Raw genomic sequence first — 25,062 nt, 5'->3', positions numbered from 1 at the left:
CACCTTCCCTCTCCACCCCTCCTCCCAACACACACATGCACACACACTTGTGGCAACCAAAATGGTCTCCAGACATTGTCAAATGCTCCACTGGTAGGTAGGGAATAAAATTGTCCTTGTTGAGAACCACTGCTCTAGGGTTAGAGGAGGCTTATCACAACTGACATTTGAGTGGGATCTTGTAGAAGTCACATTCTATAAAGAACTATATGTATAAAAGCATGGAGGTGTGAATCAGTATATTATATTCAGGAGTGAGTAAAAACGTTTGTGATGGTTGGAGCATCTAGGGTATGTGGGTACTGAGGAGATAGTAAGAGAATGGTTGATAAAATAATTTAGTATACAGTTGTGTATGTCATACTAAGAAGTCTAGATTTGTAGGTGAGTGACAGTCTGACTAATCCACACAGTATTTAATTGTCTCTTTGCTTCTCTGGATCTTTCCACTAGAGTGTATGTTTTCTGAGGGCAGAGACCGTGTCACTCTTTTTTCACCATTATATCCCTAGTGCCTATCATGATATTTGGGACAACTTGTAAAGTAGGAAGGACAAAAATAGAGAATTTATAGATGTGAAAATCAGAAGAGGTTGTGGTGGCCTTGAGAATGGAACTTGAAGACTTGCAAATGCAGGGAGTATAATTAACCAAGGGCCCCTGCTACTGGACTGTGAAATATGTTACTACATTTTCCCAAAGCCTTGCTTCCCATGAGCTGCTGACAGCTAGTGGCAGACAGACCTTTTCCTGGGGAAATGGGATTCCCGTAACAGCCAGCTTTGGCCTGAGGACTCCCCAGTGGCCTTGCCAAACCTTCCTAAAACTGTATGGCTGTCTAGGATGCTTCCTGCTAACCTTTCCTCACTCTTTCTTTCATTCAAGCTCAGACTTGCATCATGGTCTGATGACCCTCCCAGCCTTCTTCAGCTCCCTTCCCATTTTCTCTCTCATGGATATTTGCACTGACAGAATCCTCGCAAGTTTAATCCCATTTTAGTGTCTGCCTCAGCAAGGACCTGGATAACAGACTTTCAAAAGGGTACACAGATATTAAGTGGCAAAGTAGAGGCTCTCCAATCTAGGGTTTAGGTTTCTTAGTCCATGCCTCTAACCGTTAACATGCTATCCTTTAGTAAGGCAATAACTTTTGACTCTGGCATTTATTTTTCCTAGCTAGTCTTTTGAGTCTAATGTTGTGATTAAATACCTTAATTCTGTAGTTGATTATCAGATCTTTAAGAACTCTGATAGTTATTCCAGGTCTCAGACCAATTAATTTTCCAGCTGTTATTTGTCATGTTGCTAGAAAATGGCATGGAAGTGGAGGAAAATACGATAGACAGTTTATGCTTTGTTAAGGAATGTGTTCCAAGATCTTTTCAAATCCCTCACGTTTGCAAATGCAGTAATTTTCTTAGATTCCTTTACTTACTGTTATCACTGCCAGTAGCAATTGACTTTCTTTTCTGGCTCTTTTTCTTCAAAGAAACAAAATGGGTTTTTGTTGGTTTGTGGTTAGTTCATTTACTAGAGTTATATCACACACACAGACAAAAGAAAGAACAGAACAGCTACGTTGAGATTGGATTCTGGACAGTTGTCAGACTCATTCACCATATTGGTGACTTGTTCCTGAATACCACACAGCTCATAACCATAACTGTATTTCAGCAAAACTAAAGTTATATTACATGAACATTTTGGGGTATTTACTGAGAGTAAAGTCTTCAAATGTTAAGTCCCCAAATGTCTTTTGTATTTTCTTGGAGACCAATGACATATAGGGAAAAAAAATCATTGAGGGCCTTTTATAGAAATAACTTAGTTTATTTTCTTTTCTTTAGAATATAAAACGTTGACATTACCTGATTTTTGTTTAAAGATCTTAGAAATATGAAATAGCATTTACTAAGTAGAATAAATATTAAAATTTTTCTACACTTTAATTTTATGACCAGCAAGGTTGGGAGAAGAAGGGGAGGGATCAGTGAGAGATATGTAGATGGAAAGAGACATAAGACAGGGCTTCCCAGGTGGCGCAGTGGTTGAGAGTCCGCCTGCCGATGCAGGGGACGCAGGTTCGTGTGCGTCCGGAGCCTGTGCTCCGCAACGAGAGAGGCCACAACAGTGAGAGGCCTGTGAACCGCAAAAAAAAAAAGAGACATAAGACAACAGAAAGACGGGGAATAAGGGGTAGAAAGAAGGAGTAAATATTTGCTTTGGGCTCTGGGCCTCAAGTAACATTTCACTTATTCTACCCATGAAGGGACTTAAGCTCTTTGAGAGTGACACAACATGCTTTATTCTCTTTGCAGTCTTCAGAATCCAGGATGGTGCCTTGAACTTAATAGTTATTCAAAAAGTGTTTGATTCATAGCTGAATGACAGGCTGATGAATCAGTGCTCAGTTCTTCAAATATTTCTAACCCATAATTGTTAGAGAGAGTCCTGATTGGGATAACTAGAGTGGCCTCTCAGGGTAGAAAGTATTCCCTGAACCTTATCAGCAGCAGCCTGAGGAGTAAAGGAAGTTTAGCCAAGGGTTAAATCCAGGCTCAAGCTAATTTCCCTAGTCTGTGTTTTCAGGATTGGTAAATATATCAATTATTTAATATAAAATCTCCCTTCAGCCCTTTTCTAAATATGCAGTTTCCTCTGACTAGAACATTCCCCAGCATACTGCTTTGAATAATACTTAGTCCTCAATTTTTAGGTCTCTTCTTAATCATTACTTGTTTCCTGAAGTCTTTCCTGGCTAATGACAGAATCACATGCTCTTTGTGTCCCAAGCTCCATCAAACCTAGAGATTTACATGCATCTTTATTCTTACTGTACTCATTACTTCTTTTTAGAATCAAAGATCTTAACTTTTTATTAAAAGGCATCATTCTATCTGTGTACCGAATCCCATCCCTTTGTTAAGTGTTGTCTTTTCTCTTTAATCTCTACAAGTTTATTCCCCAAAGTATTCAAACATGCTGAAGTCACTAATATCTTAAAGAATCAACAGCAAAAAAAACTTTATCTCATTTTCCTCCCTAGGAGCCAGACTTGTCGAAAGAGTTCATCAGCACTGAAACAAAGGTCACTCATAATATCTAACAGTCTTTATCTTGACTTACTAGTGGCCGTTGACAGAATTACTTTCCCCTCCTTGAAAAGCTTTCTATCCTATTTTCTTTCATGGCTACAGTGATACTGCAGTACTCTGGTTTCCCTTCTACCTCTTTGCTCCTCCTTAGTCTTATTTTTGTTCTTTTCTTCCTTTGTTATTTATGTAACAGAAATTTATTGAGCCACTGATATATGACAGATATTGTCTGCATGACAGGGATATAGTGGTAAATAAGACAGATGTAAAATTTCTCATCACAAGAAAAAAATTTTTGTAACTCTCTATGGTGGTGGGCATTGTGGGGATCATTGTGCAATACATATAAATGTTGAATCGTTATGTTGTACACCCGAACTAATACGATGATGATATATGTCAATTATATACCAATTTTAACAAAAGACAGTTGTGTCAATACCTCTTGGTAGCTTACCGTCTCTCAAATGTTCTCTGGGGCTCTACCTGGGGCTTTTTTCCCTTTTCACTTTGTAAACACTCCAATGAGCAGCCTCCTTCACTCCTATGACCCCACATCAGTATGTTCCTGATTCCCTCATATATATCTTCCTTTTGAACTCCAGGTCTGGGTACATCTGGACATTTCCACTTTAATGTCACATAGGCACCTCCAGTATAACAAGGTCCTAATTTTATATTTTCTCTCCCCCACACACTTCCTGGTCTCCTTATCTTAGGCACTGGCACTACCACACCACCATCTGCCCAGTTACCTTTGAATTCTCCTGCTCCCTTATCTTCCCACATCCATTATTTACCCTGGTTAAAATAATCATTAATTTTATCTATAACTCGTCATTCCCCCAGCTACCACTCTTGACTAGACCACAACCATTTTTCTCCTGTATTACGATCACACTCCCCTTAGCTGCCTTGCCCTAGCCCTGCCCCTCTCTATTACATTGTCCATATTGCAATCATAATGATTTTTTTAAATAATCTTTTTAAAAGGTAAATGTGATTGAGTAGGTCACTCACCTGACACGTCTATTAAATACATTTAGGAAGAATCCAAATTCTTTAGTATGACCTTATAAGGTTATGTTCTGGGCCCTTACTCTCTTATTTATCTTTTGCTGCTCTTCTCCTCCACACCGAATGAATCAGCCTTACGTAATTTTCAAGCCAACTTTCCATATTCTCTCTCACTTTAGAATCTTTTGTGCTCTTCTTGGTACCTAAAATGCTGCCACCCTGCTTGCTACTCCTGTCAAGTACCCTTTCCCTCTTCTTTGCTCTGCTAATTCTTACTCATTCATCAAATCCTAATTTTGACATCATCTTCATGAAAAAGCCTTCCCTAACAGCCCTCCCCCAACTTCCATTTAACTTAGATCTGCTTTAACTGTACTACAAAACTGCAGTAATCAAAACAGTATGGTACTGGTGCAAAAACAGAAATATAAATCAATGGAACAGGATAGAAAGCCCAGAGATAAACTCATGCACGTATGGCCACCTAATCTATGACAAAGGAGGCAAGAATATACAATGGAGAAAAGACAGTCTCTTCAGTAAGTAGTGCTGGGAAAACTGGACAGCTACATGTAAAAGAATGAAATTAGAACACTCCCTAATATCATACATAAGAATAAACTCAAAATGGATTAAAGACCTAAAATGTAAGGTCAGACGCTATAAAGCTCTCAGAGGAAAACATAAGCAGAACACTCTTTGACATAAATCACAGCAAGATCTTTTTATTTTTATTTTTTAAGACCCATTTATTTTCTAGTTCTGCCCACATGGAGACACGCTCCTTGAAAAGGCATTAAATTCTTCCATTCACTTTAACACCTTGTTCTGAAAACACGTGTTCCAAGATTTCAACTACGAGATCCACATCCTTAAAGCACTAATTCTTAAACCTCATCTAGATTTCTCCCCTTGGATGGGGGGAGATGACCAAACACAGCGAAGAACAGCTCAGGACTATGGGGTCTGCTCACCCAGAAGACATTGAAGCTCCCCTGATCACCCCGCTGGAGCCAGGATTAGATCCCTGCGACAAGGGGCACCTGTTGGGCTGCCACCACCACAGATGGGACACCGCTGCCTTTGGGCGCCTTCCTGCCCCACCACCACCGGCCCCCAACTCCTGTACTCTTCACTAGGCTGGCTGTCACCTTTAGTTTCCCTGGAGTTTGGGGATTCCAGACCGTCTCTGCTCACACTTCTGTGTCATGCCTGCTGCCTCAGCACTGCTGATCCGCACCAAGGGGAAAAGCACGCAGAACTGCTTTTCAACACACCAATGTTCCACACAAAAGTTATTTTATAAGCCTGCAGGTTCTTTTTCATCAGAGGACATTCCCAAGGCCATGACTTCCCCCAGCTCTCCACTGCCCTTGCAAGCAGACTGGACGTGCGTGGCTGCTGTGCTATGAGTTGGGCACACACCCCTGGCTCCACTCCAGCGCACTCCTGGAGAACTGAGGGCGGTGCCCTGGGCTTATCAGCAGGATCTGTCCTGAAGCCAGTCTTAAAGTGACAAGAGCCACACTTGCAGGTCTATTCTACTGACCAGCCACACAGGACCAAGCTGGGCCCATGGACCTTGGTCTGGATTGTGTTGGCTGGTCATTCTTTCCTACGTTCACAGGCCAACAGCCATTGTCCTTCCTTTCCTGCTCATCACTGCACCAGCGGCTCACTCCTACCTGCTGCCATCACATGCCTGGCAACGTCATGTTCCAGGACCAGTCAAGAACTGAGACCCTAGCAGGCCTCTAGTTCCCAGCAGGCAAACTCTGCATTAAACTACTGCTGCCTAGCTGTGTTCTCGAGGTTTCAGAGCCAGGAAAGTGCAGAGAGCATAGCAAGCTGCGGTGCCTCCAGGCCCGGACCCGCAATGATCTGTGGAGGCGCTGGAACCTCGTCACACCCCCCACCCCAACACAAGCGACCTCTGTGCCTGCCTGTCCTGTGGACACGGGCACACCTCCGGCCACTGTGACCCGGGATGGAGATGCAGGGCTTGGCTGGAGGCCGGCACTGGGGCGGGCAGGGACCTGGGCTCCGGCCCCAAGGCCGTGCGGACCTGCCAGGCCCACCTCCATCCCCGCAGTTGGAAAAAAGCAGCAAGATCTTTTTTGATCCACCTCCCAGAGTAATGAAAATAATAACAAAAGTAAACACATGGGATCTAATTAAACTTAAAAGCTTTTGCACAGCAAAGGAAACCGTAAACAAAACAAAAAGACAACCCTTAGAATGGGAGAAAATATTTGCAAATTAAGCAACCAACAAGGGATTAATCTCCAAAATATACAAACAGCTCATGAGCTCAATATCAAAAAAACAGATAACCCAATCAAAAAATGGGCAGAAGATCTAAATAGACTTTTCTCTAGAGAAGACACACAGATGGCCAAAAAGCATGTGAAAAGATGCTCAACATCACTAATTGAGAAATGCAGATCAAAACTACAATGAGGTATCACCTCACACCAGTCAGAATGGCCATTATCAAAAAATATACAAACAATGCTGGAGAGGGTGTGGAGAAAAGGGAACCCTCCTACACTGTTGGTAAGAATGTAAATTGTACTGCCACTATGGAGAACAGTATGTAGGTTCCTTAAAAAACTGAAAATAGAGCTACCATATGACCCAGCAATCCCACTTCTGGGCATATACCTAGAGAAAACCATAATTCAAAAAGATATGTGCACCCAAATGTTCATTGCAGCACTATTTACAATAGCCAGGACATGGAAGCAACCTAAATGTCCATCACCAGAGGAATGGGTAAAGAAGATGTGGTACATATATACAATGGAATATTACTTGGCCATGAAAGAGAACAAAATAATGCCATTTGCAGCAACACGGATGGACCTAGAGATTATCATACTGAGTGAAGTAGGTCAGACAGAGAAAGGCAAATATCATATGATATCACTTATATGTGGAATCTTATAAAAATGGATACAAATGAACTTATGTACAAAACAGAGGTATAGTCATGGATGTAGAAAACAAACTTATGGTTACCAGGGGATAAGGGAAAGGAGGGATAAATTGGGAGGTTGGGATTGACATATACACATGACTATATATAAAATAGATAACTAGTAAGAACGTGCTGTATAGCACAGGGAACTCTACTCACTACTCTATAATGGCCTATATGGGAAAAGAATCTTAGAAAAAAAAAGTGGATATATGTATATGTATAACATATTCACTTTGCTGTACACCTGAAACTAACACAACATTGTAAATCAACTATACTCCAATAAATATTTTAAAAAATTAACAATAAAAGAAAAAAATTGTATCTGCTTTAAAAGATAAAATATTCTCCCCCAAAGATTAATGTATTTTACTGAAGGGGTTGTGGTTATGGAATACATTTTAGATTTTAATGTTGAATTCTTATTTGAATAACTGGGTTTCTGGTTGTAACTTTCTTTAGTATCTTTTTTAATTTTTATATTTTTAAGGCCCCCAAGGAGCCTTTTACTTGCTACTGTGTTTCAAAAGAAGTAAAATATGAAAGGAGGATTTGATGAGTAGTTAAGAGAAGTATTTCAAAGGGTATCATTTCTGCCTCTTGGTCTTATTAACAATGTAGGTAACCTCAGGAATATATATATAACTGTTTTCTGTAGGGGAATAGTGCTGGTGGGCTTCTTGACTTTGAGATACTGAAATACTGGTCTTAGTAGGACATTCCCTGGAAAAGATGGGCTGCAAAGGGAAGTGATCCAACTAAAGATAATTGACCTTCTCTATAGAGCAGTGTATTTCAAACTTTTTTGATGCAACCCAGAGTAAGAAGTAGACGTGTGTTTTTTTTTGTTTTTTTTTTTGCATCATGGCACAGTACACACACACACACACACACACACACATTTATAAAACTGGAACAAAAGTTTAATAAAATATTCCTATTTTTAGCACATATAATGTACTCTGATATTTCCAGTTCCATTCTGTTCTCTTCCATTAAAACAGTGCTGACCAAAACCTGCTGAATTGATTTCAGGAGTCATGGATTAGAACCCTGACTAATGGGTTACAACCAGCCATTTGGAAACACTCCTAAAGAGGTAGCTAGTGACTAAAATCTATTTTCAAACTGGCCAGCTCAACAAACAGAATCACAGCCAAGTGGGAGTACTTGGTATGGGAAGGACATGAGTAACAGTTACTGAATACTTGTTATGTGTGCAGCATCAGATCAGGAACTGTACTTACTTTATATTCACTACAGTGTTGTAGAGTAGTTAGTCTTCCTATTTTACTTGGGGAAACAGCCTCAAAGAAGCAAGTAACTTGCTTAAGGTCATGTAAATAGCAAAGGTCAGAACTAAGATTTGGAGTTAGTCTGCCTAACTCCATAGCCCATTCATTTGTACCATGTTACTGTGTCTCCCAGGTAAGTAACATTGCAATAGACATGCTAAACTTAGAAGGGAATTAGTGACATTTAGGTATCTTCAAAATTTTATAGTGGAAAATAACAATAAAAAGCCCCATTAAATGTGAGTTGAGACAGGCATAAACATTGACAAAACAGTTAAATAGTGATAGATTATATTGGCTTTCCAGAGAGCTTAAGTTCTTCATGCCTCTGCTCATCCAAGAGGTAGAGGTAATACCCTTAAGGCTGAGATATATGGGATTTCTTGTTGGTAAGGTAAATGAAATGTTCAGAGGCTTTACTACTGCACCAGAGCAGATAATAAGGCAATTAGAACCGTTAAATTGATGAAACACCAGAGTGGGATGAATTATATCATGAATTGCAAAGAAACAAGAAATTTTATGGCAACTTTTGAGATGTAAGGATGAAAGATATATCAGTAAAGAGAAACGAAATTGATAGTTAAACTTTAAGTGCTAGATTTATTGACTGAAAACCCAACTAAGCATTTTAGGGTCAGTTTCAGAATATTATTTATCAGCTTTGTAAATAAATAGAGAAAATGATCAGTCTCTGTTGATGGTTTGATTTCCACTATTAATAAAATGAATTTAAGATGTGTTTCTTCCTTTCCATTTCTGAGCTGCAGCATACCCTAGGGATCATCTAGTCCAGCCCCCTCATTTTACAGATGTTGAACCTGAGACCCAGAGAAATTAAGCAGCTTACCCAAGATCACATTACAAAGTAGTCAAGAATTAGAACTAAAACTCAGATCTCCTGACATTCCATTGGCTTAAATTTTATTTGACCTGAGTAGGAGAATTGGTAAATTACTTCTTATATAAGCTGATTTATGGAATACTCTACTTTCTTTAAAATTCCCATCACATAAATAATCCCATTGCTAACAAATAATGCACTATTTGCCAAAGAAAGCTGGAAAACAGTCACTGGAGATGGCTAGTCTTTCGTGTTTTAATAAGGAAAGGACTGCCCGCTTTTTGTTTTTATTGTCGTTGTTAACAAAGGCTTTTGGTCATACTTTCAGTCTAAGAATCAGATCTGCAAATGTGAGTGTTCACACCTAGCAGATAGACTTCTGATAGTTTCCTTAGCAACATGAGCTTTTTCATATTTATGTCAAAAACTTCAGGAATGGCTGTAGCTATTGGTTTAAACAAACAGGAAAAAGGTTCAGTTATAAGCTCTATCTTTAGAAAACTTTTGGGGATGTTATTCTCATATATTTCCAAAAGTCCTTTCTAGGTTTCAGAAACCATATATACATATGCCTTTAGTTTAAGTGGGCACAACTAATTTCCACTGTTTCTGTTGCAGAATGTTGGATAGATCTCTAATATTCATCATCTATATGATTTTTAATGCGCTGACACAGGATGACTATTAATTGAGATACTATTGTGCAAGCAGCTCAACTGTAAAGCATTACGTAGATGTATATTGTCATCAAGATACAACTATTTTGGTTATAGTTATTTGGATAAGAAATCAGTTTAAAATTCTGCTGAGTGAGTTGAGGAAGGCTTCCTGGAAGAAATGACATTTGAAGTAGATCTTGAGTGAGCAGTCAAGATGAGTTGAGGATTGGGAAGGATTTTATTCTCTTAGCAAAAGAAATAAGATAAAGGTCTCCATTTAGGAAATGAGTTGGATATACTTGGGACATTTTATGGACATTATGATAGTTGTGTAAAAAGCATGGAGTGTTGGGGCTTCCCCGGTGGCACAGTGGTTAAGAATCCGCCTGCCAATGCAAGGCATATGGGTTCCAGCCCTGGTCCAGGAAGATCCCACATGCCGTGGAGCAACTAAGCCCATGTGCCACAGCTACTGAGCCCACAAGACACAATTACTGAAGCCCACACGCCTAGACCCTGCTCCACAAGAAAAACCACCACAATAAGAAGCCTGCACACCTCAATGAAGAGTAGCCCCCATTCACCCTAACTAGAGAAAGCCTGTGAGCAGCAACAAAGACCCAACGAAGTCAAAACAAAAACAAAAACAAACAAAAAAGCATGGAGTGTATAATGAGAAATACAGCTATGGGGTTTTTTTTTTTTTTTTTTTGGTGGTACACTGGCCTCTCACTGTTGTGGCCTCTCCCGTTGCGGAGCACAGGCTCCGGATGCACAGGCTCAGCGGCCATGGCTCATGGGCCCAGCCACTCAGCGGCATGTGGGATCTTCCCGGACCAGGGCACGAACCCACGTCCCCTGCATTGGCAGGCGGACTCTCAACCACTGCGCCACCGGGGAAGCCCAGCTATGGGATCTTTAATGTCCTTTTGAGAAATTTGGAATTCTATACACATTGTGTCTGTTTATTGAATTATCTAAGTAAAGCAAAGGAATTCTAGTGACAGTTTGAAGGCTGCATTGTTGAGGTGAAGAAAACAGTTGTTTCCTTGTGTTTAAATTTTTTCTTTTCCAGCTAGATTTTTTTTAACTTAGAACCAACTTGACCTCTGTTGGACTATGTCTAGTTAAGTGCTACATAGTAGTGGTTGCACAATCAGAGTTTATTTTAAATGGATGAATCTCTGCTTTGGGAATTTCCTTTAAATGGAGATAATCCTGTTTTATGTTGTTGTTTTTTTGTTTTTTACATCTTTTTAAAAAAATTTATTTTTTTTATACAGCAGGTTTTTTATTAGTCATCCATTTTATACATATCAGTGTATACATGTCAATCCCAATCCTCCAATTCATCACACCACCACCACCCACCACTGCTTTCCCCCCTTGGTGTCCATACATTTGTTCTCTACATCTGTGTCTCAATTTCTGCCCTGCAAACCGGTTCATCAGTGCCATTTTTCTAGGTTCCACATATATGCATTAATATGTGATATTTGTTTTTCTCTTTCTGACTTACTTCACCCTGTATGATACTCCCTAGATTCATCCACGTCTCTACAAATGACCCAATTTCAATCCTTTTATGGCTGAGTAATATTCCATTGTATATATGTACCACATCTTCTTTATCCATTCATCTGTGGATGGGCATTTAGGTTGCTTCCATGACCTGGCTATTGTAAATAATGCTGCAATGAACATTGGGTTATATGTGTCTTTTTGAATTATGGTTTTCTCTGGGTATATGCCCAGAGTAGTGGGATTGCTGGGTCATATGGTAATTCTATTTTTAGCTTTTTAATGAACCTCCATACTATTCTCCATAGTGGTTGTATCAATTTACATGCCCACCAACAGTGCAAGAGGGTTCCCTTTTCTCCACACCCTCTCCAGCATTTGTTGTTTGCAGATTTTCTGATGATGCCCATTCTAACTGGTATGAGGTGATACCTCATTGTAGTTTTGATTTCCATTTCTCTAATAATTAGTGATGTTGAGCAGCTTTTCATGTGCTTCTTGGCCATCTGTATGTCCTCTTTGCAGAAATGTCTATTTAGGTCTTCTGCCCATTTTTGAATTGGGTTGTTTGTTTTTTTATTATTGAGCTGCATGAGCTGTTTATATATTTTGGAGATTAATCCTTTGTCCATTGATTCATTTGCAAATATTTTTTCCCATTCATTAGGTCCCATTTGTGTATTTTTGTTTTTATTTCCATTACTATAGGAGGTGGATCAAAAGATCTTGCTGTGATTTATGTCAGAGTGTTCTTCCTGTGTTTTACTCTAAGGGTTTTATGGTGTCCGGTCTTACATTTAGGTCTCGAATCCATTTTGAGTTTATTTTTGTGTATGGTGTTAGGGAGTGTTCTACTTTCATTCTTTTACACGTAGCTGTCCAGTTTACCCAGCACCACTTATTGAAGAGACTATCTTTTCTCCATTGTATATCCTTGCCTCCTTTGCAATAGATTAGTTGACCATAGGTGCATGGGTTTATGTCTTGGCTTTATGTCCTGTTCCATTGATCTATATTTCTGTTTTTGTGCGCCAGTACCATATTGTCTTTTTTTTTTTTAAATAAATTTATTTTATTATTTATTTATTTATTTTTGGCTGCATTGGGTCTTTGTTGCTGTGCGCGGGCTTTCTCTGGTTGCGGTGAGCTGGGGGCTACTCTTCGTTGTGGTGCGCGGGCTTCTCGTTGCAGTGGTTTCACTTGTTGCAGAGCACGGGCTCTAGGCGCACGGGCTTCAGTAGTTGTGGCACATGGGCTCATTAGTTGTGGCTCGCGGGCTCTAGAGGGCAGGGTCAGTAGTTGTGGCTCACCGGCTTAGTTGCACTGCGGCATGTGGGATCTTCCCGGACCAGGGCTCAAACTTGTGTCTCCTGCATTGGCAGGCGGATTCTTAACCACTGCGCCACCAGGGAAGTCCCACCATATTGTCTTGATTACTGTAGCTTTGTAGTATAGTCTGAAGTCAGGGAGTCTGATTCCTCCAGCTCCGTTTTTTTCCCCTCAAGACTGCTTTGGCTATTTGGGGTCTTTTGTGTTTCCATACAGATTTTTTGTTCTAGTTCTGTAAAAAATGCCATTGGTAATTTGATAGGGATTGCATTGAATCTGTAGATTGCTTTGGGTAGTATAGTCATTTTCACAATATTGATTCTTCCAATCCAAGAACATGGTATATCTCTTCATCTGTTGGTATCATCTTTAATTTCTTTCAACAGTGTCTTATAGTTTTCTGCATACAGGTCTTTTGACTCCCTAGGTAGGTTTATTCCTAGGTATTTTATTCTTTTTGTTGCAATGGTGAATGGAATTGTTTCCTTAATTTCTCTTTCAGATTTTTCATTAGTGTATAGGAATGCAAGAGATTTCTGTGCATTAATTTTGTATCCTGCAACTTTACCAAATTCATTGATTAGCTCTAGTAGTTTTCTGGTGGCATCTTTAGGATTCTCTATGTATAGTATCATGTCATCTGCAAACAGTGACGGTTTTACTTTTTCTTTTCCAACTTGTATTCCTTTTATTTCTTTTTCTTCTCTGATTGCTGTAGCTAGGACTTGCAAAACTATGTTAAATAATAGTGGAGAGAGTGGACATCCTTGTCTTGTTCCTGATCTTAGAGGACATGCTTTCAGTTTTTCACCATTGAGAATGATGGTTGCTGTGGGTTTGTTGTTTATGGCATTTATTATGTTGAGGTAGGTTCCTTCTATGCCCACTTTCTGGAGAGTTTTTATCATACATGAGTGTTGAATTTTGTCAAAAGCTTTTTCTGCATCTATTGAGATGATCGTATGATTTTTATCCTTTAATTTGTTAATATGGTATATCACATTCATTGATTTGCATATATTGAAGAATCCTTGCATCCCTGGGATAAATCCCATTTGATCATGATGTATAATTCTTTTAATGTGTTGTTGGATTCTGTTTGCTAGTATTTTGTTGAGGATTTTTGCATCTATATTCATCAGTGTTATTGGTCTGTAATATTTTTTTGTAGTATCTTTGTCTGGTTTTGGTATCAGGGTGATGGTGGCCTCATAGAGTGAGTTTGGGAGTATTCCTTCCTCTGCAATTTTTTGGAAGAGTTTGAGAAGTATGGGTGTTCGCTCTTCTCGAAATGTTTGATAGAATTCACCTGTGAAGCCATCTGGTCCTGGACTTTGATTTGTTGGAAGATTTTTTTGTGTGTGTGTGTGGTATGTGGGCCTCTCACTGTTGTGGCCTCTCCCGTTGCTGAGCACAGGCTCCGGACACGCAGGCTCAGCGGCCATGGCTCACTAGCCGCTCCGCGGCATGTGGGATCTTCCCGGACCGGGGCACCAACCCGTGTCGCCTGCATTGGGAGGTGGACTCTCAACCACTGCACCACCAGGGAAGCCCACTGTTGGAAGATTTTTAATCACAGTTTCAATTTCATTACTTATGATTGGTTTGTTCATATTTTCTGTTTCTTCCTGTTTCAGTCTTGGAAGGTTTTACCTTTATAGGAATTTGTCCATTTCTTCCAGGTTGTCCATTTTATTGGCATAGAGTTGCTTGTAGTTGTCTCTTAGGATGCTTTGTATTTCTGCGGTTTCTGTTGTAACGTCTTTTTCATTTCTAATTTTATTGATTTGAATCCTCTCCCTCTTTTTCTTGATGAGTCTGGCTAATGGTTTATCAATTTTGTTTATCTTCTCAAAAAAGCAGCTTTTAGTTTTATTGATCTTTGCAATTGTTTTCTTTGTTTCTATTTCATTTATTTCTGCTCTGATCTTTATGATTTCTTTCCTTCTGCTAACTCTGGGTTTTGTTTGTTCTTCTTTCTCTATTCCCTTTAGGTGTAAGGTTAGATTGATTATTTGAGATTTTTCTTGTTTCTTGAGGTAGGCTTGTATTGTTATAAACTTCCCTCTTAGAACTGCTTTTGCTGCATCCCATAGGTTTTGGATCGTCGTGTTTTCATTGTCATTTGTCTCTAGGTATTTTTTGATTTCCTCTTTGATTTCTTCAGTGATCTCTTGGTTATTTAGTAATGTATTGTTTAGCCTCCATGTGTTTATGTTTTTACTTTTTTTTCCCTGTAATTGATTTCTAATCTCATAGTGTTGTGGTCAGAAAAGATGCTTGATATGATTTCACTTTTCTTAAATTTACTGAGGCTTGATTTGTGACCCAAAATGTGATCTATCCTGGAGAATGTGACGTGCGCACTTGAGAAGAAAGTGTATTCTGATGTTTTTGGATGGAATGTCTTATAAATATCAATTAAATCTATCTGGTCTATTGTGTCATTTAAAGCTTGTGTTTCCGTATTAAATTTATGTTGGAAGATCTGTCCATTGGTGTAAGTGAGGTGTTAAAGTCCCCCACTATTATTGTGTTACTGTCGATTTTCTCTTTTATAGCTGTTAGCAGTTTCCTTATGTATTGAGGTGCTCCCATGTTGGGTGCATATATATTTATAATTGTTATACCTTCTTCTTGGATTGATCCCTTGATCATTATGTAGTGTTCTTCCTTGTCTCTTGTAACATTCTTTATTTTAAAGTCTATTATATCTGATACGAGTACTGCTATTCTAGCTTTGTTTTGATTTCCATCTGCATGGAATATCTTTTTCCATCCTCTCACTTTCAGTCTGAATGTGTCCCTAGGTCTGAAGTGGGTCTCTTGTAGACAGCATATATATGGGTCTTGTTTTTGTATCAATTTAGCGAGCCTGTGTCTTTTGGTTGGAGGATTTAATCCATTCACGTTTAAGGTAGTTATCGATATGTGTGTTCCTGTTGCCATTTTCTTAATTGTTTTGGATTTGTTTTTGTAGGCCCTTTTCTTCTCTAGTGTTTCCCATTTAGAGAAGTTCCTTTAGCATTTGTTGTAGAGCTGGTTTGGTGGTGCTGAATTCTCTTAACTTTTGCTTGTCTGTAAAGCTTTTGATTTCTCCATTGAATCTGAATGAGATCCTTGCCAGGTAGAGTAATCTTGGTCGTAGTTTCTTCCCTTTCATCAGTTTAAGTATATCATGCCACTCCCTTCTGGCTTGTAGAGTTTCTGCTGAGAAATCAGTTGTTAACCTTATGGGAGTTCCTTTGTATGTTATTTGTCATTTTTCCCTTGCTGCTTTCAGTAATTTTTCTTTGTCTTTAATTTTTGCCAATTTAATTACTATGTGTCTCGGCATGTTTCTCCTTGGGTTTATCTTGTATGGGACTCTTCTGCGCTTCGTGGACTTGGGTGGCTATTTCCTTTCCCATGTTAGGGAAGTTTTCAACTATAATCTCTTCAAATATTTTCTCAGTTTCTTTCTCTCTTTTCCTTCTGGGACCCCTATGATGTGAATGTTGTTGAGTTTAATGTTGTCCCAGAGGTCTCTTAGGCTGTCTTCATTTCTTTTCATTCTTTTTTCTTTATTCTGTTCCACAGCAGCGAATTCCACCATTCTGTCTTCCAGGTCACTTATCCGTTCTTTTGCCTCAGTTATTCTGCTACTGATTCCTTCTAGTGTATTTTTCATTTCAGTTATTGTGTTGTTCATCTCTGTTTGTTTGTTCTTTAATTCTTCTAGGTCTTTGTTAAACATTTCTTGCATCTTCTCGATCTTTGCCTCCATTCTTTTTCCAAGGTCCTGGATCATCTTCACTATCATTATTCTGAATTCTTTTTCTGGAAGGTTGCCTATCTCCACTTCATTTAGTTGTTTTTCTGGGGTTTTATCTTGTTCCATCATCTGGTACATAGCCCTCTGCCTTTTCATCTTGTCTCTCTTTCTGTGAATGTGGCGTTTGTTCCACAGGCTGCAGGATTGTAGTTCTTCTTGCTTCTCCTGTCTGCCCTCTGGCCTGTGGTCCCCAGGACTGTCACAGCTCCGGCTGGTGGGGCCCCTCCAGAGATGGTAGCCTCAGTTAGGCCACCCTCCCCTCAGGCTCTAGGGCAGTTCAGCCTGTTGTTTTGTTTTTAAGCAAATCTGTGAGTAGGATGTATAAAACTGGGCTTCTCATGTTTGCCCTTTAGAATGAATGTAAAGTGTGTACAGAATAATGAAGAATGAACAATAAGCATATGGGTATGTGAAGGACAAATTAAGCCAAGTAAACGTGAATGCTCTTATTGTGTTAGCTTTTTAATAGAGTAGAATTACAAAATTCATATTCAGTAGGCAGGAAGCTAATATCTAATTTTCAGTAGAATAGTTAATACTATTTTAGGAAAATTAAAATAAGTTTTTGTTAGTTGTCAGCATGGGCTAAAAACTAGCAGTTGGATCATACCAAAGGTAATGATGGCATCATATTGAATTGGAGGTGGTGTTCTGCATGGTGCCATAGGTGCTATGTTAAATACAATTTTATTTAAATCACATTAATTACCTGGGAGAAGGCATACAAGAAATCCACAAAGGATGCAAAATTTGGCTTGTAATTAGAACAGAGCTGAAAAGCACTAGAGTGATGAGGCATGCCTAGGTAAACATAATGAAATTTCCTTTGAAAAATTAATTCCCTTGAGAGGAAAATTGAGCAAATTATATGCATTAAAAATGTTTTCTTGGGCTTCTCTGGTGGCACAGTGGTTGAGAGTCCGCCTGCCGATGCAGGGGACGCGGGTTCGTGCCCCAGTCCGGGAAGATCCCACATGCCGCGGAGCGGCTGGGCCTGTGAGCCATGGCCGCTGAGCCTACACAGCCGGAGTCTGTGCTCCGCAACGGGAGAGGCCACGACAGTGCGAGGCCCGCGTATCGCAAAAAAAAAAAAAATGTTTTCTTTTGGCTTTCGGCTCGGAGGAGGCAAAGGTGCAACTTTCTTCAGTCATCCCAAATCCGGGTTTGTCTGACACCAGCCGCCTCTACCATGCCACCTAAGTTTGACCCCAATGAGATCAAAGTCGTGTACCTGAGGTGCACCAGTGGGAAAGTCGGTGCCACGTCCACCCTGGCCCCCATGATCAGCCCCCTGGGTCTGTCTCCAAAGAAAGTTGGTGATGATGTCGCCAAGGCAACTGGTGATTGGAAGAGTCTGAGGATTACGGTGAAACTGACCATTCAGAACTGACAGGCCCAGATTGAGGTGGTACCTTCTGCCTCTGCCCTGATCATCAAAGCCCTCAAGGAACCGCCAATAGACAGAAAGAAGCAGAAAAACATTAAGCACAGTGGAAACATCACTTTTGATGAGATTGTCAACATTGCCCAACAGATGCAGCATCGATCTTTATCTAGAGAACTCTCTGGAACCATTAAAGAGATCCTGGGCACCGCCCAGTCTGTGGGCTGCAATGTTGATGGCTGCCACCCTCACGACATCTTTGATAACATCAACAGTGGTGCAGTGGAATGCCCAGCTAGTTAAGAACTGCAAAGAAAAATAATAAAGTGTTATTTGACAACCAGTGGGAAAAAAAAAGTTTCGTTTCTAATTTGGCATTTGCCAATGAATGAAAGTTGAGTACCTCAGTTAAGAGCCTGTCTTACCATGTTGTGATCCTTTGTATCTAGGATATCAGTAGCCAAAATCTCTTCATAATATGTAAAATCTCTATATATGATTTCATAGGATCTAGACACCCATTTGCTTATGGAGAAAATGTTTACGATTGAGAGAAATTCTGAAACAGGAGACTTGTAGTCACTCTTTGTGGAGAACTATAACTCTAGAAAATGTTTTTAGTAATATCTCAAATCACTAATTGTTTTCATTTTTTCTTTAAAGAGAAAAGATTGTAATAGGTTTCCACATCTTTCAGTAATATCCAGCCTGAATATTAAATTAATGACACTCTACCAAGAAATTACTTCTCAATTCTTCTAGAAGTTTCTCCTCCTAAACAAGAAAAACAAAAATGTTAGCTGTCTTTCACTTTACCATTAAATTAAAATACTATATTTTGTGAAAAATGCTTTCTTATCCACATATACCGTGAAGCCATAGAGATAAGATTGATAGACCTGACTGTATAAACATTATAAAATAAAATTTCTCTAGGAGAACAGAACAAAAAAGGAGGTAAAAGGAAGAAAAATCAAATAAGATGGAAAAACAAACGACATATTGGGCAAAGTATTTACCAACTACATGTCAGATAAAGGATAAGGTCTAGAATATAAAGAGTTCTTACAATTTAATAAGAGGGATGAACACTCCACCATAAAGATAGATAAAAATATAAACAAAATTTACATACAAAGAAAGGAGAATTGGATGACATATGAAATAATAACACTATGAACTACATATGGTTGTAAGTACTTCATAGATATTAACCCATTTAATTCTCCCAGCTACTAATATTGGCAGATACTGTTGTTATCCTTGCTTTACCATTGAGGAACTGAGGCACCAAGAATTTAAGTAACCTGAACCAGTGGAACCTGCATTCAAATTCAGAAAGTCAGACTGTACCCTTAATGACTATAACTCACTAATAATCACAAAAATACAAGCACAGCTATGATATTATTGGTCACCTGTAACACTGGCATAAATGAAAACACCAATACCAAGTGTTGGTGAGAGAAATGGGCTCTCTTCTCACTGTTGATGCAAATGTCAGTGGTTCAGTCTTTATGGAGGGCAATTTGGCAATACATATCACTAAGTAAAATGTACATACCCTTAGACCTAGAAGCCATGCTACGATTTTCATTTAAATAAGATATGCAGACAAGGGTATAGATGTATGTACAATTATGTTCATCACAGTGTTTACAATAATACTTTAACATTGGAAATAATTTGTTTTCATCGATAAGATATTGCTTAAAATATGCTGCATGCAATCAGTGCAACACCGTACATATAGTTATTAAAAAATACCTGATGTAGGGCTGTATGCATTAACATGGAAGGACTTCCACAACCTACTGAGTGAGACTAGACAAGGTCACTGTGAAGGAAGGGATAGTATTTATCTTGTTCATTGCCCACTGCTTGGCACAGTGTAAGCATATGGTAACTGATGGATGGATGGATGGACAGATGGATAGGAGAATATGGTATAGTGAAAACATTCTAAGACTTGAAACTGGAAGGTTTCTGTTTTGTTCCCTCCTAGTAACAACAGATCACTGGAATTCAAGCCCTTTAAAGCATTGCTGTTCCACAAATATTTCTTTAAAAAGAAGCAGTTCAGCTTGTGTTAACATCTGTATTAATTTCTTAGGGCTGCCAATATAAAACTGGGTGGCTTAACACAACTAAAATTTATTCTCGCACGTTTCTGGAGGCTAGAAGTTTGGAATCAAGGTGTCAGCAAATCATGCTCTTCCCTCCATCCTTCCTTGCCTCTTCTAGCTTCTTATGGTTGCCAGCAATCCTCCATTTTCTTTGGCTTTTGGCAGTATAACTCCAGTCTCTGCTTCTGTCTTTACATGGCCTTCTTCCTGGTGTGTCTCTTATAAGGACACCAGTCATTGGACTTAGGGCCCATGCCAATCCTGCATGACCTCATCTTAATGAATTATGTCTATAGAACACCTATTTCCAGGCTTCCCTGGTGGCACAGTGGTCAAGAATCCACCTTCCAATGCAGGGGACACAAGTTTGAGCCCTGGTCCAGGAAGATCCCACATGCTGCGGAGCAACTAAGCCCATGCACCACAACTACTGAGTCCGCGTCCCGCAACTGCTGAAGCCCATGTTCAGTAGTTGCACAGCCTAGAGAAGCCTTCTCTGCAATAAGAGAAGCCACCGCAATGAGAAGCCCACGCACCTCAATGAAGGGTAGCCCCCTCTCACCGCTACCAGAGAAAAGCCTGCACACAGCAACAAAGACCCAACGCAGCCAAAAATAAAATAAATAAAATTTTTTAAAAAAAGAAGAACCTATTTCCAAGTAAGTTCACATTCTGAGGTTCTGGGTAGACATGAATTTTGAGCAGCACTATTCAACTCCTTAAAACATCTCAGCTGAATACAGCCTTAAGGATGGAGTCTTACTGAATAGTCAGACTTTCAAGTTTTACTTTTTTAAAAACACCAAAAAACTATTTCAGTTTAACCCATTCTGACTGGAAACATTTATAAAATAGTTTATATACCACTATTAATACTTAGGATTATATTAAAATATTACCTAAGAAACTGGAAATAAGATTTAATCTCAGAGGATAAAATGAAAGCAATATTTAATAGGTCATAATAAAGATACACAAAGATGTCTGAAAGAGAGAATGGGTTCTAGTCTTATAAGACTAGACTGTTAACTGATTGACTGGATTATCTTTTCCACAAAGAGTGTGTTAAGTGTATCAATAGGAAGGAAGCTTGGTCAAGAGTGAAAGCACAGAATAAAGAAAATCACAGGGTAAATATCGGTTTTGTCCACCTAAAGCCTTGTCCAGGAGATGGGGGTGTTCTGAGTATAGTTTTACTGTTTGTAAGACCACCCTGTTTCCTTTAAGTAAAACAGTAGTTTTACTTTACTTTAGTTTTTAGCAATGGAACTTTTTTTCCCCTCCAAAAGAAATCTTAAAAAGATTTCAAGCACATAAAACAACAGAAAACAAAGAGAGCTTCTGAGACACCTCCTTAGAATGCTAATACTCCAAGAAAAGACTGAAAACTGCTTAAGCTATGAAATAATTCTATTTATCTCATTTTCCTTTTTTTGGTACCATACTCACCAATGAATTTTCTGGTAAGGCTATGGTTTTTCACATAGGTCTGCCTATCATAAGAGAGTGGGCTTGCCTTTTGAAAAAGACTTTTTTCTAGTGCCAGTAACAATTGTGCTCCTCATTGTATGTCAGTAAATTGGCATTCTAGCATTATACATCAGCCTCATTAATCAACATTTTTCTGCCCTTAAGACATGATTCTACTCTTGGTGGACTTACAAAATAAATTTTGAGCCTAAGAACCAGAAATTTGGCTGTGATTAATGGACCAAGGAAGGGAAAGCTTTTTTAGTAAGGCCCCTCCTGACCTTTCCAGTGGAACACAACCGGACATAGCTCCATGAGTATTAGCTTTTTCTCATTAAAATTTCTATTAAAAGTTTCTTTGTTTTTAAACAGAGCATATCATTTAACCTTTTTTTTTTTTTTTTTACCCTACCTGGTCCTGCTGCTCCTTATCTTTTTTAATACTTAAATTTATCACTGTCCTTTATTATAAGTAAATGTAAGACCACTTTAGGGGATTATCAGATTGCTGAGGCCTTTATATTCTCCTTGAAGTGCTCCTAACTGCCTTGCTTTATATGGGTCTTCTTTCTTATCCCTAGTGAGATTTCTATCATTACTTCTTCTATCAGCATGCCTGTCTATGGCACTAGTTTTCCCCTTTCTCATCTATTACCTTAAAATACAAGAAACCACATTTTTATGTAAATTTATAAGAAACCAAATTTGTAGAAATAGAGTAACTGCTCTGAGTGAGGACATGAAGATTTCGCCTATAAATCACATATATAAACTTTAGTGTAAATTTTGACCTTAATTTTGGCTCTTCTGAGGCCATTTTCTTGCTTTTTTTCTTAATAAGAAAGAAATTGAAATCTCTTTAAATTAGGTAAAGGTGCACACTGTCTACATTTCAGAGGGTAGATGTGCTTGCAGTTTCAAAATGCATTATTCTAATAAAAAATATACATAATCTCTTGTTTTGTCCATGTTTTCTTCAGTATTTGTACTAGAAGCAGGGTTTTGGTAAAAAAGTAACCTTTACTAAACATTTGTCTCTTTTACTGAGGAGGACTATTAGGGTATGAAGTTTTTTTTTTTGTTGTTTGTTTGTTTGTTTTTTGCGGTATGCGGGCCTCTCACTGTTGTGGCCTCTCCCGTTGCGGAGCACAGGCTCCGGACGCGCAGGCTCAGTGGCCATGGCTCACATGCCCAGCCGCCCCGCGGAATGTGGGATCTTCCCGGACTGGGGCACAAACCGGTGTCCCCTGCATCGGCAGGCAGATTCTCAACCACTGCTCCACCAGGGAAGCCCCTAGGGTATGAACTCTTGAAAGTAGATTGTAAGCCTTAAAGTTCTTGGCTCAGTAATTTTTCTTCCACATTTTTCTCTAGAATCTTAAAACTTGAAACTTTACCTGATTAACTACAGTTAACTCTACTTTAGCTTTACTCGTGTTATTAGCACGAATATAGTATATTATAACTATACTTTACTTTAGCTTTACTCATGTTATTAGCATCAATATAGTATATTATCTTTTCTACTTACGTTTTTTAAAATTGTCTTCATTTTTGTGTATTTTGTACTTACAAGTTTCACACGGTCAAGTATCTTATCCTTGTTTCTTTTACTTTTTCATTATTATGAAATCACATACTATCATTTAAGTACATCTGTTTGGGTGAGTTAGACTTGAAGTTTGTGTTTGGGCTATATTGACTATATTTATAACTCCAAAAAGTTTTTTGGAAAGCGTGAATATCTTTTTCATGTTCTTGCCTGTTTATGTTTCCTAATCTGGGGAAAGAGCCAGAGTTTTTGAAGTTATAAAATTTTCCTATAGGGGATTCCCTGGCGGTCCTGTGGTTAGGACTCCACGCTTTCACTGCGCAGGGCCTGGGTTTGATCCCTGGTCAGGGAACTAGGATCCCACAAGCTGATGGCTGTGGCCAAAAAAATGGGTTTTTTTTTTTTCCTATAAATGTGAAGTAAAAGTAAGGAATGATTTATTCCTTAAGATGGATTTAGGCTGATAAATACCACATTTACCTGAGAAAATAATATAATTGCTTTTCTCTTTATACTCTTTTATAATGTTGCTGTGGTGATCATTTCCCATAACTCTTTAAAAAGAAGACAGTATAGCTGTATTAAAACATGGTACATTTCCAAAAACAAAATAGATGCTTAAAAATATCTTCTTGGGTTTCCCTGGTGGCGCAGTGGTTAAGAGTCCGCCTGCCGATGCAGGGGACACGGGTTCGTGCCCCGGTCCGGGAAGATCCCACATGCCGCGGAGCGGCTGGGCCCGTGAGCCATGGCCGCTGAGCCTGCGCGTCCGGAGCTTGTGCTCCGCAATGGGAGAGGCCGCAACAGTGAGAGGCCCGCGTACCGCCAAAAAACAAAACCAAAAAAATATATATATATATATCTTCTTGAGGGCTTCCCTGGTGGCACTGTGGTTGGGAGTCCGCCTGCCGATGCAGGGGACACGGGTTCGTGCCCCGGTCCTGGAGGATCCCACGTGCCGCAGAGCAGCGGGGCCCATGAGCCGTGGCCGCTGAGCCTGCGCGGCTCCGCAACGGGAGGGGCCGCGGGGGTGAGAGGCCTGCGTAATGCAAAAAAAAAAAAAAATTCTTGAATTAATAAACTATTTTATATTTTTTAAATACTTATGACATTATGATTGTGTAATAATATAATGGGGTTGCACAGCTTTACAAACTCAACTAATAGTTTTATTTTTATTTCAGGCTTCTAAAACTTAGCACAGTAACCTTTTTTTTTTGAATTTTTGAATTTTATTTTTTTATATAGCAGTTTCATATTAGTTATTCATTTTATACATATTAGTGTATGTATGTCAGTCCCAATCTCCCAACTGAGCACACTACCATCCCCACCCCACCAGCCACTTTCCCCGCTTGGTGTCCATATGTTTGTTGTCTACATCTGTGTCTCAATTTCTGCCTTGCAAACTGGTTCATCTGTACATTTCAGTAACCTCCTTTTTAATAGTGTAATTAAAAAAAAAATTACACACTGTATTTGAACTTAATCATTTAAAAAATCCACCAATTTAACCTTATTTTAAAAAAAAAAAAAACCAGGCTTCCCTGGTGGCGCAGTGGTTGAGAATCCGCCTGCCGATGCAGGGGTCACGGGTTCATGCCCCGGTCCGGGAAGATCCCACATGCCGCAGAGCGTCTGGGCCCGTGAGCCATGGCCGCTGAGCCTGCGCGTCCGGAGCCTGTGCTCCGCAACGGGAGAGGCCACAACAGTGAAAGGCCCGCGTACCACAAAAAAAAAAAAAAAAAACATGGTACATTTCTCTATAGGTATACATGCATGTGACAGTGATTTAAGTTGCCAGCCCACTGTGTTCAAGAACTCTGGACTGGAAATTAAGCAACCTGGATTTTATTTCTAGCTCTGATACTAATTCTGATGCTTAAAAGGGTTCCTCCACCATCATTCATTCTAATGTAAAAGTTTGCTTTAATTTTTTTTTTAATCAGAAGACTTGTTAATTTCAGAGAGGT

General features: G+C 39.3%; 1 protein-coding gene and 1 pseudogene across 1 annotated transcript in view; both read left to right on the top strand.

Moving 5' to 3' along the window:
- The window catches only part of TBCA (tubulin folding cofactor A), a 98,557-nt gene that overhangs the window by 36,224 nt on the left and 37,271 nt on the right, over positions 1–25,062 (top strand). The gene's annotated exons all lie outside the window — the stretch shown is intronic.
- LOC131755156 (large ribosomal subunit protein uL11-like) lies at positions 17,747–18,284 on the top strand (annotated as a pseudogene).

Source organism: Kogia breviceps, chromosome 4 (assembly GCF_026419965.1).
Source record: "Kogia breviceps isolate mKogBre1 chromosome 4, mKogBre1 haplotype 1, whole genome shotgun sequence".
Taxonomy (NCBI): Eukaryota; Metazoa; Chordata; class Mammalia; order Artiodactyla; family Physeteridae; genus Kogia; species Kogia breviceps.
This window is presented reverse-complemented; position numbering and strand designations above follow the sequence as displayed.